The following is a 13,001-nucleotide window of genomic DNA, read 5'->3' as shown; positions in this document are numbered from 1 at the left end:
GGTGAAAGGAGAACTTAAAGTGGGATTTGAGAGGAGGGATTTTTTACACAGGATTACACAGGAAAGCAAACAGCAACAGACCTTATGGTCCTTTCGAGGCTGCTTGTTAGGATTAGAGAGGAGGAGGGCGAGAGAGAGTAAAGAGGAAAATCTAAAGGTAAAAGTGGACCAAGAGGGAGATTTCGAGGAGGGGGAGGGGGGACTGAAAGAAAAAAAGGGGGGGGGGAGGAGTGGGGCGAAGAGATGGACTTAAACGGGGGCTAAAGGATGACTTACTAGGGAGAGGGAGTCGAGAGGAAGAGCTAAAGAGGGTGAGAGAAGGCAAGAATGTCACCTAAGATTGGTGCTTTTTAAGGGCATGAGAAGGGGACTTAAATGGTGCCAAAAGGGGGACTAGAAGAAGACTTCCGGGAACATCTCAGACGAGGTGAAAAATGGGAATAGAAGGGGAATCACAGACAACTTAAGGGGTGCCAGAAAGGAGGAAGTAAAGGGCTCTAAGAAGGGGACTTACAAGGGGGCATGAAGGAGAACTGAAGTGGATTGCGACGGTGCGTATAAGAAAAATGAAAGATGGTGAGAGAGGGACATGAAGGGGGCGAGGGAGGGCCTGAGAGGGTACTTACAGGGGGTGGTCAAGGGAGGCGGTAATATCTCAGGCCGCCACCAAGCTACGCCCAGCAAACAGTCCTGATATAGTGTTAATGGAGACCAAGGTGGGGAGGGGGGAGTGAGGGGTAGAGGCAAGGAGGGAGATGAGAGAGGGGTGGAGGTAAGGAGGGTGATGAGAGAGGGGTGGAGGTAAGGAGGGAGATGAGAGAGGGAAGGATGTAAAGAGGGAGATGAGAGAGGGGTAGAAGATAAGTGGAGGAATGCAGGAAAGAGTGTAAAAATGTAGTGGAGGAGAGAGAAGGATGGGAGTGAGGAGGCAAGGAGAGAAACGGGAAGGTAAGGAATGGATGAGGAGTTAAGAGAGGATTGGAAAGATGAAAGGTAAAGGCTTGGGGGGGGGAGTGGAGGAAAAGGGAGAGGCAGGAGGGAAGAGGAGGGAAAATCTTGAGAAGGGAAGGGAGAGGAGAGAAGGGAGGGGAGGGGAGGAGACAGAAGAGAAACGAGTGGAGAGGAAGGGATGGGATAGAAGGGAGGTAGATGACGGGGTGGGAAGAGAGAAGAAAGGGAGAGGACTGGATAGGAGGGTTGGAGACGGGAGAATAGGCAAGTGAATGAGAAGGGAGGAAAGGAAGTGAGAAGGGAATGGAGGGGATTAGAGGGGAGAAGAGGAAGGAAGAAGGGAGGTGAATAATAAGGGAGAAAATGAGGCCAGAAGGAATGGAAGACAGGTAGGAGAAGGCAAGAGGGTTTCGAAAGGGTTGAGAAAGAAATGCGAGAGGGCAAAGGTCGCGAAGAAAGCGAAGTAGAAAAGAGGAGTGGAGAAGAAAAGGAAGAACTAGAGAAACAAGGTGTAAAGAGGATGAAATGGAGGGAAGAAAAGTAGAGGAATGGAAAAGACAGAGGAAAAGATTGTTCACGGCGCCGCTGGTGTAGTGGTATCATGCAAGATTCCCATTCTTGCGACCCGAGTTCGAGTCCCGGGCGGCGCACTTTTTAGGGGAGGCCGTGGCAGAATCGTTAGGGAGGCGGCCTGCAGTCCTAATGGACCCAGGTTCGAATCCCGGCAGGGGCAGGGAAGAGTTTAAGGATTTGAATTTCTTAAAAAGCAGACTTTTCTGATCTACCAGATGACCCGCCGACATGTCATAAAAGTACCCCCGCTAATACCAGTACACCAGTCCTTTATGAGACAGCCCTAGCATGTATTCAGTATGGATGGTGGTATGGGTGTTAACAACAAAATGGCGACATGTGGAGATGTAGGAGGACTACTGGGCCCCAAGGAGACTTGGGAATAGGTCTTGAAGCCTTTACCCAGAGTCGGACACGTAAAAAAAAAAAAAAAAAAAAAAAGGAAGGGTACGTAACAAGAAATATAGGAGTGTGTAAGACTGAAGAAGAGGGAGAGAAGAGAAGTGGAAGAGAGATGAAAGAACGAGAGATCAATAAGAAATGTGAACGTGAAAAGAAAAGGAAGAGGAAGGGTTTTTGCTAAGTGAATGCAAGAGAGAGAAAGCAAGGTGTGAAGCCCCCTGTTTTGTACAGTAATTTCTAAAGCATATGATAACGATAGATCATGTCTGCCTTTTCTGTATCGTTGCTGACTACGCTCTGTAATGTGGGATGCAGGCTAATCACATCTAACAAGGCCAAGTGATCCGTAAATTGCCGTAAAAAATAGAGTCATTCTTACACCTGGCAAGCGTTTACGACTGAAGAGGAAAGATAAATGAAAGGAAGGCAGAACTAGGAAATGAAACGAGGACGTAAAGGGAGGAAAGGAGAGAAAAAGCGGAAGAAGGGGGAGGGGAAGGAATGATTTAAGAACAGGGATAGGATTAGAAGAAAATCAAGACACGAGGAAGTAAGAGAGAGAGAGAGAGAGAGAGAGAGAGAGAGAGAGAGAGAGAGAGAGAGAGAAACATATGAAACGAATGAGGAAATAAAGGGACAGAAGTACGGGAAAGTGAGGTGGGAAGAATGGAGAGAGAGAGGGGGGGGAGGGGGGAGAGAGGAGATATAAGAATGGGAGAAGGGGAGAATAATGTAAGAGTTTAAGAGTTGAGAAAATGACAAGAGGAATGGAAGAGAGAGGGAAGAACGAAGGAACAAAGAGACTGATGAAACTGAAAGAAGGATGAATTTTGGTTGTGAAATGTAAGAGTGCAAGAGTTAAGATGAGGAGAATGGTAGCAGGCATAGAAAGAAGCGGGAAAGAAGAACGTAAGGAGAGAGGCGGACATGAATGGAGGTAAAGGCGAACGGTAAGTAGGAGAGAGGAAAAATGTTTGAAACTGGGAAGAAAATAAAATGAATAGCAATTAATGGAGATTATGAGTCTGAAGGACGCAGAAGGGAGGGGAAAGTAAGCAAGATGTAAGCTGGGGACGTTGGCTAGATTTTTGGTTATGATAACAGCATATCTACCCATATATATCCTAGGCCAGTACTTATAAGTGGTATCATTATAGCGATATACGAGGTGTGTCAGAAAAGTTCCAGGACTGATGTCAAAGAAGATATATTTCAAATCCAAACTACAAACTACGAGTTGTCCCTTCGAAGTAATCCCCTTGGAGTCTAACACACTTTCCCATCCTTCTCTGCCACGCCTCCATACACTCCTGGAAGGATTCTTCCGGGATCCTCCGCAGCTCTGTCGTCACGGCCATCTTGATGTCTTCCACGTCTTCAAAACGGGTCCCCTTGATGACCCCCTTGAGCTTGGGGAAGAGGAAAAAACCACGCGGAGCCAGGTCGGGTGAGTAGGGAGGTTGCTCCAGCACGGCGATGTTCCTCTCGGCCAGGAACTGTCGGATGCTCAGGGCACTGTGAGCAGGCGCCTTGTCATGGTGAAGCAACCATGAGTTGTCCTGCCACAACTCTCGCCTCTTCTCGCGCACTGAACGAAGCAAACGCTGCAGGATCTCTTTGTAGGCGTGCTGGTTAATCGTCTGGCCCTGTGGCAAGAACTCGGTGGGGACAATGTCCCTCACATCGAAGAATGCGATCAACATGACTTTGACTTTGGACTTCGACTGTCTTGCTTTCTTCGGCCTTGGCGACATCGGACTCTTCCACTGAAGGCTCTGGCGTTTGGTCTCCGGGTCGTACTTGAAGATCCATGACTCATCACCAGTGATGACTCTCCCTAGCAAGTCTGGTTCGGTTTCAAGAAGCTCGAGGATGTCCTGACGCACCTGCATGCGCCGATCCTTCTGGTCATCATTCAGCAGCTTCGGCACCATCTTTGCGCAGACTTTCCACATACCCAAATCTTCAGTGATAAACTTCCAGACTCTGTCCCGGTTCATGCCCAGCTTATTTGCGATCAGTCGAACAGTCAACCTACAATCGCCACACACAATCTGCCTGACACGCTCAACGTTGGACTCAGTCCTGCTCATTGAAGGCCTTCCGCTCCTGGGGTGGTCTTCCATGTCCTCGCATCCCTCTTTGAACCTCTTGTACCACTCAAAAACACGTGAGCATGACATCGTTTCATCTCCGTACACCTGCTGCAGCATTCCCCGTGCTTCAGACGGAGTTTTCCACAACCGGACCAGAAACTTCAGGTTGGTTCGTTGCTCTGTGCTCATCGCTTGTCGACCTGAAACAGAGGACATGTATACAAAAGTTTGTGAAAAAAAGATCAATGGCTGCAGAGAGCTGAGATCACAGTCATATACTCCCTGGATATTACGTCACACGGTGACGCAACCCGCTAATCCCTCTCCCACTCATAGCTCACACAGCACACTCAGTCCTGGAACTTTTCTGACACACCTCATATATATATATATATATATATATATATATATATATATATATATATATATATATCATCATCATCATCATCAGCCGTTGAGGTCCACTTCAGGACCGGCCTATCCCTACCGAAGCAGGGACGATACAGCCAATGTATATCTACCTATATATATATATATATATATATATATATATATATATATATATATATCATCATCATCAGCCGTTGAGGTCCACTGCAGGACCGGCCTATCCCTACCGAAGCAGGGACGATACAGCCAATGTATCTCTACCCAGTGGCATAGGCTGTCTGGTAGAGACTCTATGTAGGGTGAGAAGTGCTTGTAGTGTTGTAGTGGCTTTGGATGTGTGTGTTGTCTGTGAACTAAGTGTAATCGACCCGCCTGAAGCCGATTGGGTGCAAGCATACTAGTATGCGACACTGATTCAACCACAGCACCCCTTGTGTCCGCCAAAGTAGCAAGTGGCTTGGTGAACGCTCTCTCTCTCTCTCTCTCTCTCTCTCTCTCTCTCTCTATATATATATATATATATATATATATATATATATATATATATTCAGTATTCATGAGTTTATCACACACACACACACACACACACACACACACACACACACACACACACACACACACACACACACACACACACACACACACACACACACACACACAAACGCTAAATAAATTCCAGGTATCAATATCCCAGGACCATCTAAGGCTGCGAGGTCTCTTGGCTGGAAACACTGCTATGCTTTTTCTGGTGAACTGGGCGAAAATGTAAATAGGCATAAAACCTACCCAAGCGGAAAGACCCAAACGGTTACAAAATGTGCCAAAAGTTTAGGTGAGTTGAGAGAGCAAACTTGTGTATGGTAGTGATAGAGGGGAGATGTTGGTGGGACGGAGGTGTGGGTGGAGTGGACGTGCTGGTAGCATAGAGGTAGGTGAATGGTAGGGACTGGGAGAGTAGTTTTGCATGCTCTCCAGCGGTCCTTCTGTGTTTGTTTACTTTTTTTTTTTAGCGATCTCTGTTCCCGATTTTGAAATTACTAATTTTTTTATTTATCTAGTTTGCTTACTTTTTATAAGCCCTTTATGAATTAAACAATCAATATTCTTGCGTTTCAGTTACCATTAAAGCTTTTACGTTATAGCACTAAACACTTGACGTTTTCTAATAATTTTCTTTGCTGTGGTGCTGTGGCTTTACACACACTGATTGTTGGTTGTTATTTTAAATTCTGGTTTATTGCTCACGCAATGCCATTCAGGGTTGAGTGAGGCTGGTCACTCTCATCTTAAACGTCAGGACCAATTTGCCTAGCCTCGGGCTCCTACGCTCCTCATGGGGCAACGTAGGATTGGATGATAGATGGATGGATGGATGGATTAGCACAATAGCCTTCCTCCGGCTGCACCCCAAGGGGCCATCCCCCCACCCACCTATTTTCCCCCACGGATCTATTATCACCCATGGACCCATTTTTCTCCATGGACCTATATTAGCTCATAAATCTATTTTCCTCGTGGACCTATACTCCCCCTTGGCCTTACATTCCCTCAGAAACCTGCATTCCCCATGGACCTATTTTTCCCATGAAGCATTTTTACCTTAAAGACTTATTTCCCCAGTGGATCTGTTTTTATCATAAATTGATTAATTTTCCCATGGCACCATTTTCTTTACGAGCCTACTTTCCCCCATGAACCTCATTTTCCTTCATGGACCAATTTTCTTTTTAATGACCTGTTTTCTATCCATGGACCTATTTTTCCTTCACATAGACCCATTCTCTCTCCGTGGGTATCCCAAACACCGAATCCCCACATGGACTTATTCTGCGCTCTTGGAACTATTTCATTTTTGGCCTGTTATTTCTTTACCAATTGGACTTATGTTTCAACTTGCATCAATTTTTCGAAAGGACATTTTCCTCCATGGTCCCATTTTCGCACATGGACCACTTCCAGCCATAAATTTGTTAACCTTATTGGTCAATTTCCAGTGGGCCTTTTTCCCCAATCCACCGACCCTCATACTACCCACCCAACCAATGTCCTAAGCCCGTCTCCTGCCTTGTCCTCCGGCAAGCAGGTCATCCGCCCACCCACTCAACCCACCCACACACAAAGCACGTCCACCCATCCGGCCTACCACATTTACTCACCCATCAACCCTACCCACCCCATCTACTATGCCCACCTCACTTTGCCCACCCTGCCTGTCAGCCCACACACCCACTTTGCCTACACTGCTGGTCAACATATCTACCAACCTTGCCAAAGTACCCCACCCACCCGACCCTACCCACCAACCCCATCCACCCCACCCTGCCCACCAAACACGTCCATCACACCCCACTCATCCACCCACCCACCCACCCATCGCACCGCCCATCCACCCTGCCTATCTACCCCACTCTTCCCGCCGACCCTGCACACCCATACACTTTGCCTGGCAGAATGCCTTGTAAGTTTACACACACACACACACACACACACACACACACACACACACACACACAGGACGGGGAGGGGGAGCGTAGGTTCTTTCGAAGTATAGATTAATACTACATCCTGCGATTTCATTCCCTACAGAAAGGATCTCTCTCTTTCTCGTCCTACTGAATGGGTTAAAGGAGGCTGTATGCACACCCTCCAGCTAAAAAAAAAAAATAGCAGTTTAAATAAAGTCGTCTGGGGTTAACAAGGAAGAAGGAAAAACAAATGAATGAGCTAAGGAAACATCAAGAACGCTTATTTTGAAACTATCAAATGCTTGGGTACGTGATTGTTTATAGGTATGATATCGTTATTACAGAGACACGTGTATACATGTAAAAACTATAGCATTTAAACTCTAGTAGTAAATTCCGTCAGTATCGCAAAGCCAACAATGTACTTGATGTATAAAACAAAGCAAATTCCGTAGGTGTGTCTTAATATTTCCGTTTGTTGCTCGAGTGAAAGAACTATACCCTTATAATGTAACTGGTTTCACTGTGATAATAAAAGTTTCGGCCAGATATCGACCAGAAGAGGGTCATGTCGGGCTGAAGCTGTTGCATCTCCACAATCAGTACTGGACTCCTGTGATCAGCAAAGAGAAATATTATCAAACAAACGGTATTGAAAGCTATATAGATTCTCTCCAGTTTACTCTCACGAAAAACTGTAATACCTGAATCAGTATAAAACCCAGTCACTCAATCGTTTCTGTCTGACTTTCCATATTCAGGCAAATACCAGACGATTTTTGTCAGCTGAGAGAATTCGTAGCAGTCAAGAAGCAGTTCAAGAGTATGATTTTTTTCTAGTCGACTCATACGAAAATAGAATAAATATTTGTGTGACCAAAAAATCCAGTGTCATCCACCTTAATCTCACTGTCTATATATTGTTACTGTAGTCCATTGGCACAGTAATGCGTTGAGTACCCTTGCTGTAGATTGTGCTCTCTCTCTCTCTCTCTCTCTCTCTCTCTCTCTCTCATAGGGCGTATTTGCATCCATATATACAGGTATATTATATATTGGTCTGTACATACATACATACATACATACATACATACTCGTATACTCACAGTAGCTGCATTCATAATGCGGTCGACGGGTCTGGTGGGCCATGCTTGACTGGGGTTAAACAACAGCAACATCAAAATAACATATTAAATATATAAATACTGCATGCATGGAATCATATATACATGAGTTTAGGTAGGTAGGGAGATGGTTGGTTAGCAAGATAACGATAGATACGGAGCGAAAGAGAGAGAGAGAGAGAGAGAGAGAGAGATACGATGGTAGCAATAAGAGAGGTAGACTGGTGGGGAACTTGTCAATCTCTCTCTCTCTCTCTCTCTCTCTCTCGTTGTTCCCCACATTTTCCCGTAATTCCCTTGTCAAATTTTCGACACAGTTTCATATCGTTGTCTTGCACCAAACATTCCAACCTTCCCCGATTACTTTCATCGTCCTCCAGTCCCACAGCTTTTCCACTGATTGGTTTTCATTATAATGGTAGGCGGGGGTGCTCACCATCCACTCACCCAATATAGTGCAACCTTCAGGCGAGTGAGGCTAGTCATCCTTGCCTTAAATGTTGGGACTAAGTAGCGTAGCCCTCTGTTTCTACGCTTTTGATGGACAGAAAAGGATCGGGTGATGATAATGATGGTTAAAATGATGATGATAATGATGATGATGATTGAAGATGGTGACTATGATTGATGATGATTATGATGATGATTTACTCTACTGTCATCCCATTTTAAAATCTTTCCTCTGATCATTTTCACATTTTTTCGAAACCTGATTTCGTTTTCAGAATCCAGTTTCATCATTTCCATTCTACGTCCACTTTCTCGAAAATATATACGCAATATTGCTCCAAATTCATATTCGCATTTTTTAACGTATATATTGTGAATCATTGTCCTTCAGTTTTGTTTTTTGGTTTTCTACTTATACTCCCTTTTTCAGTTTTTCTTAGTCCTTCCCATTCTTTGATAAAATCTATTATTTTACTAATTACCCTTTGCATTTTGCCAAACATTTTCTCTGTCATTATATTTGACATGTTTCTTCGTGCTAATTCGCCTTTCTTTCTTTCTTCCCTCTTCAGTTTTGCATATATTTTAAAAATTCGTTGTTTCTGCGCACTGGTGTGTGTGTGTGTGTGTGTGTGTGTGTGTGTGTGTGTGTGTGTGTGAGAGAGAGAGAGAGAGAGAGAGAGAGAGAGAGAATGTTATTAACGGATTCATACTATAACTATCCAGCGACAGGTCCCAAAATCTCCCCCTCCTCCTCCCATTTCTTCTTTCAGTCAGTCGCACATCCTCCCCTTGTCACCTTTTTTTTTTTTTTTTTTTTTCCCTAACACACCCTCTTTGTTCCTTCCCCGTCCCCTTCACCATCTCTACCCCTTCTCCGTCCATTCCTTTCTAATTTTGCATCCATGTCCTACATTCTTAACCCCATCCCCTTATCATCATCGTCATCATCATCATCATCATCATCATCATCTATCCTTAATCTCCCACGCACTTTTCCCTACCACTCCATTTCATCAAGTGTTTCATCACTCACCCCTCCCCCCATTTTCTATCCTTCCCTACCCACCCTTAATCTCTCTCTCTCTCTCTCTCTCTCTCCTCTAATTCCCTTTCATCTTCTATCTCCTCCCCACGTCTATCTTCCCTTCTCCTCCATCCTTTCCATTCATTGCCCCTCTCTTATGTCCCTCTGCCCATACCACATCCCTCTTGCATCCCTTATCCTTCCCCATTTTCCTTTCCTTCCTTCCTATATTCCATATCCTTCCCTCTCTTCCATTCCCCCGTCTCTCTGCTCACTACCCTTGCCACACTCTTTCCTTTCCCATTGCATCTCATCCAGTCTTCCATCCCTCTTCTTTTCCTGTTCCATCTGTCTTCCCATTTCCGTCTTTTTTTCCATCAGTTTTCCATCTGTCACTTATCCCATTTCCATTCCTCTGTTTTCCCTCTTACCTTCAGCTCCCTGTCTACCCCTTCCCCTTTCTTCCTCCCTCCCTCCCTTTCTCCTCATTCCCCATCCCCGCTGCCGATCCCCCTAATCCGCCATACTCTCTTCATCTTACTCCACCCCATCCAGTCTTTCAAATCACCCTCCTGTCCAATCAACTGGACTGCCATCCTATTCGCTCGTTCGTCATGCAGTTTAACCCCACCCCCCCAAAAAAAAAAAAAAAATCACCGTCAGTTAGCTTTCCTTCATTTTTTATTATTTTTTTCTTACCCTGTTACACGAGTGGCAATAGCACCATTTTCCTCCGTCCAAGAGAATCCCTCATCAGGCCAAACTGTTATATTCTGCAGTCGCTCGTCACTAAGCTCTGCCAGAAATACTTCACATTTAACTTTTGCTTTCCTAATTGTTTTTGTTTTTTCTGTACCTTTATTTTGCACATTAGTGGCATTACCTTATTTTGCATTGTCCAAGAGAATCTTTCATCAGGTCAAACTATTGTACTAACCACTTGCTTGTCATACAGCTTTACCAGATATTGTAACAAGGGTGGATGGATGGAGCAGGTGCATGTGCAGAAACAAAACTCAGTAGGCGGTGGTTTCTTCATTTACAGACGTGAATGAAACGTGTGTGTGTGTGTGTGTCTGTGTCTGTGTGTCTGTCTGTGTGTCCGTCTGTCTCGTATCAGGTTCTGTCTGCTACTGCTTGAGTACGGGGCAGCTGCTCAGAGTCGGTCAGATTTCGCTGAGACTGCAAATACTCTGATCTAGCCAGAATAGAATTCCTAAAATCTACACTATGCTTTCCTATAACTACATCATGCAACTAGCTTTACATTAAGGCATAAACATTACAGTATCCATCACGTTCAGGTTTTCTACCTTTAACCAGACGACGTGTTCTTGTTATTTTTTTTTTCCCGGCCTCCATATGGTTTATTCATATTAGGAAATATCTTTATATTGGTGCGAAACAAGAGTGGGTGTTTTGATTTGATCGGTGTGTGTGTGTGTGTGTGTGTGTGTGTGTGTGTGTGTGTGTGTGTGTGTGTGTGTGTGATTAAAATAACTCCAATAGTTTCATTTGACTTTTAATTTGGTGGAGGGATAAGGGGACAATCAAGGAATGAACGACCTGTTTTCACAGTGGGTCAAAGGTCAAGTTCACAGAGGTAACCGAGGTGGCTCAAGGTCTGACCCAGCAATTTCAGCTTAAAGCGATTTGTACTTGATTTAGATAAAACTCAGTGGAAGAGTTAAGGATAATGCAGAAACGAAGGGGTTCAGTTCTGAGAATGCTTAGTCCAAGGTTAATATCAAAGTCTGACCTGAATATCTGTGAGTGAACAAACTGACTAAAGCAGTTTTGATTTGATTTGGACCAAACGTGGTGGAAAGATCGGCTGACTTGTTTTTGAGAAAAGTAGGTCAGAAGTCAGGGTCGCATAACGAGGCCAACTTAAACAGTTCTTATCGCATTTACGCCCAGCTTTGTAGAAGGGTTCAGGGTGAGACAAGGATAAGGGGACATGATTTTAAAGACAGTCAGTCAGGGTTCGAGGCCACTGGGAAAGGTCAGCATTCAGGGTCATAGGACTAGGTCAACTAGAAAAATTTTGATCTGATTTCGACCAGACTTGATGAAAGGGTTGAGGGTCAGGCAAGAGTAAGGTAAAGAATTTTTTAGAACACTCGGTCGAGGGTCAAGGTCAGGTGAAAGTCAAATGGGTGAGCAGGAGTGTTGCATTTTCTGAGTCTGTTTCCCCACCTCCCCTCTACATCTAGACGATTTTACTCATCTTAGGAAAGGCCTCCACTTGTGACGGCGTTATTTAAAGCTATATTAATGATTTAATAACTCCATTTTGAAAAGTTTCTCCGAAGCTGAATTAATTCGCCAGAAGGTAGCAAGAACACAAGGGACAAGAGTCGTCAGTGGATGGAATATGGAGAGAGAGAGAGAGAGAGAGAGAGAGAGAGAGAGAGAGAGAGAGAGTCAATATCTGTAGAAGAGTGCCAGTATCTCGTAGGTTAAAAATCCGGGGTAATAAGCTGATAACAGTCACCTTATACTGGCGTGGGGACGTCTGTTGCAAGTAGCCTCGAAACTCCAGCGACAAACGAACGTGGGAGACAACTAGGACATACTTCTGCTTCGAGTAACGTCCCAAGAGAGAGAGAGAGAGAGAGAGAGAGAGAGAGAGAGAGAGACTGAATCATCCTACCCTCTGAGACTCGGGGAAACTGGGATGATGATGATGGTGACTGCGATCCTCTTGGACTTGGTTATAATTCAGTTTCGCAGTATGCTTACTATTTCCAGCCTCTCTCTCTCTCTCTCTCTCTCTCTCTCTCTCTCTCTCTCTTTCATCTTCCGCATCATCATCCCTATCTGGTCACTGTCTTCTTTGATGCCAAGCGATGGTTAAAACTTGGATGGCTTTTAGTAATGCCTTGTTCCGCCATCCCCTCCCACCCCACCTTCTAAGTACACCCTCCTCCTCTTCCTCCTCCTCTGGAACAGATTATCCTTAGATACCGTGAACAGTATCTCAACTGAGACATTCAAAAACAAAATAGACAAGTATTTGCACAAGAATCCTCAGTTGACTCTTTTTCTGTGCGAATAACTTGCTTTTATAGCTACGTGTAAGTTCATTCCCCTTTTGTCTACAAGACACCCTGTAAAAAAAGTACCCGTACATAGTGTCGCATCACGTCATTATACATTTTTCATTTTATTCAATGCAAATAAATTAATATAAGCACAGATTAGGATCTGCACAGATAGCTCTGAGTTAACGGTCACTACTCTTACTTTCGACCTGTGATGGGCTGTGGATCACTGAGGGTCTCTGTTAGTCAAGAGACCACCATCGAGATTTTTTTAATGTACCAGGGGTCACTGCTTCAGGATGAAACTTGTGTACTTGTCCCACATGGGAGAGTTCCTTGTCTCAGTGGAGTGAACGGAGCTAGGGCCTGATTGACTGCTGCCTACCTTAAAAGCGCCAGGCAAGGCTGCCGCACCACCCGTAAACATCCACACTGTGCAGTCCCCTCGTGTCTACAGGACACCCCATAAACTTAAC

At 44.8% G+C, this 13,001-nt stretch overlaps 1 non-coding gene across 1 annotated transcript; it reads left to right on the top strand.

Annotated features, from left to right (window-relative positions):
- The first annotated feature begins 1,530 nt into the window (after window positions 1-1,530).
- TRNAG-CCC (transfer RNA glycine (anticodon CCC)) lies at window positions 1,531-1,601 on the top strand. Its single transcript has one exon. It is a non-coding gene; the product is annotated as a tRNA-Gly (tRNA).
- The last annotated feature ends 11,400 nt before the right edge of the window (window positions 1,602-13,001 follow it).

The sequence above is a fragment of the Coenobita brevimanus genome, chromosome 1 (genome assembly GCF_032717465.1).
Source record: "Coenobita brevimanus isolate Jiangsu-jjx chromosome 1, ASM3271746v2, whole genome shotgun sequence".
In the NCBI taxonomy this organism is placed as follows: Eukaryota; Metazoa; Arthropoda; class Malacostraca; order Decapoda; family Coenobitidae; genus Coenobita; species Coenobita brevimanus.
Note: the sequence above shows the minus strand (reverse complement) of the source record. Positions and strands in the feature narration are given on the sequence as shown.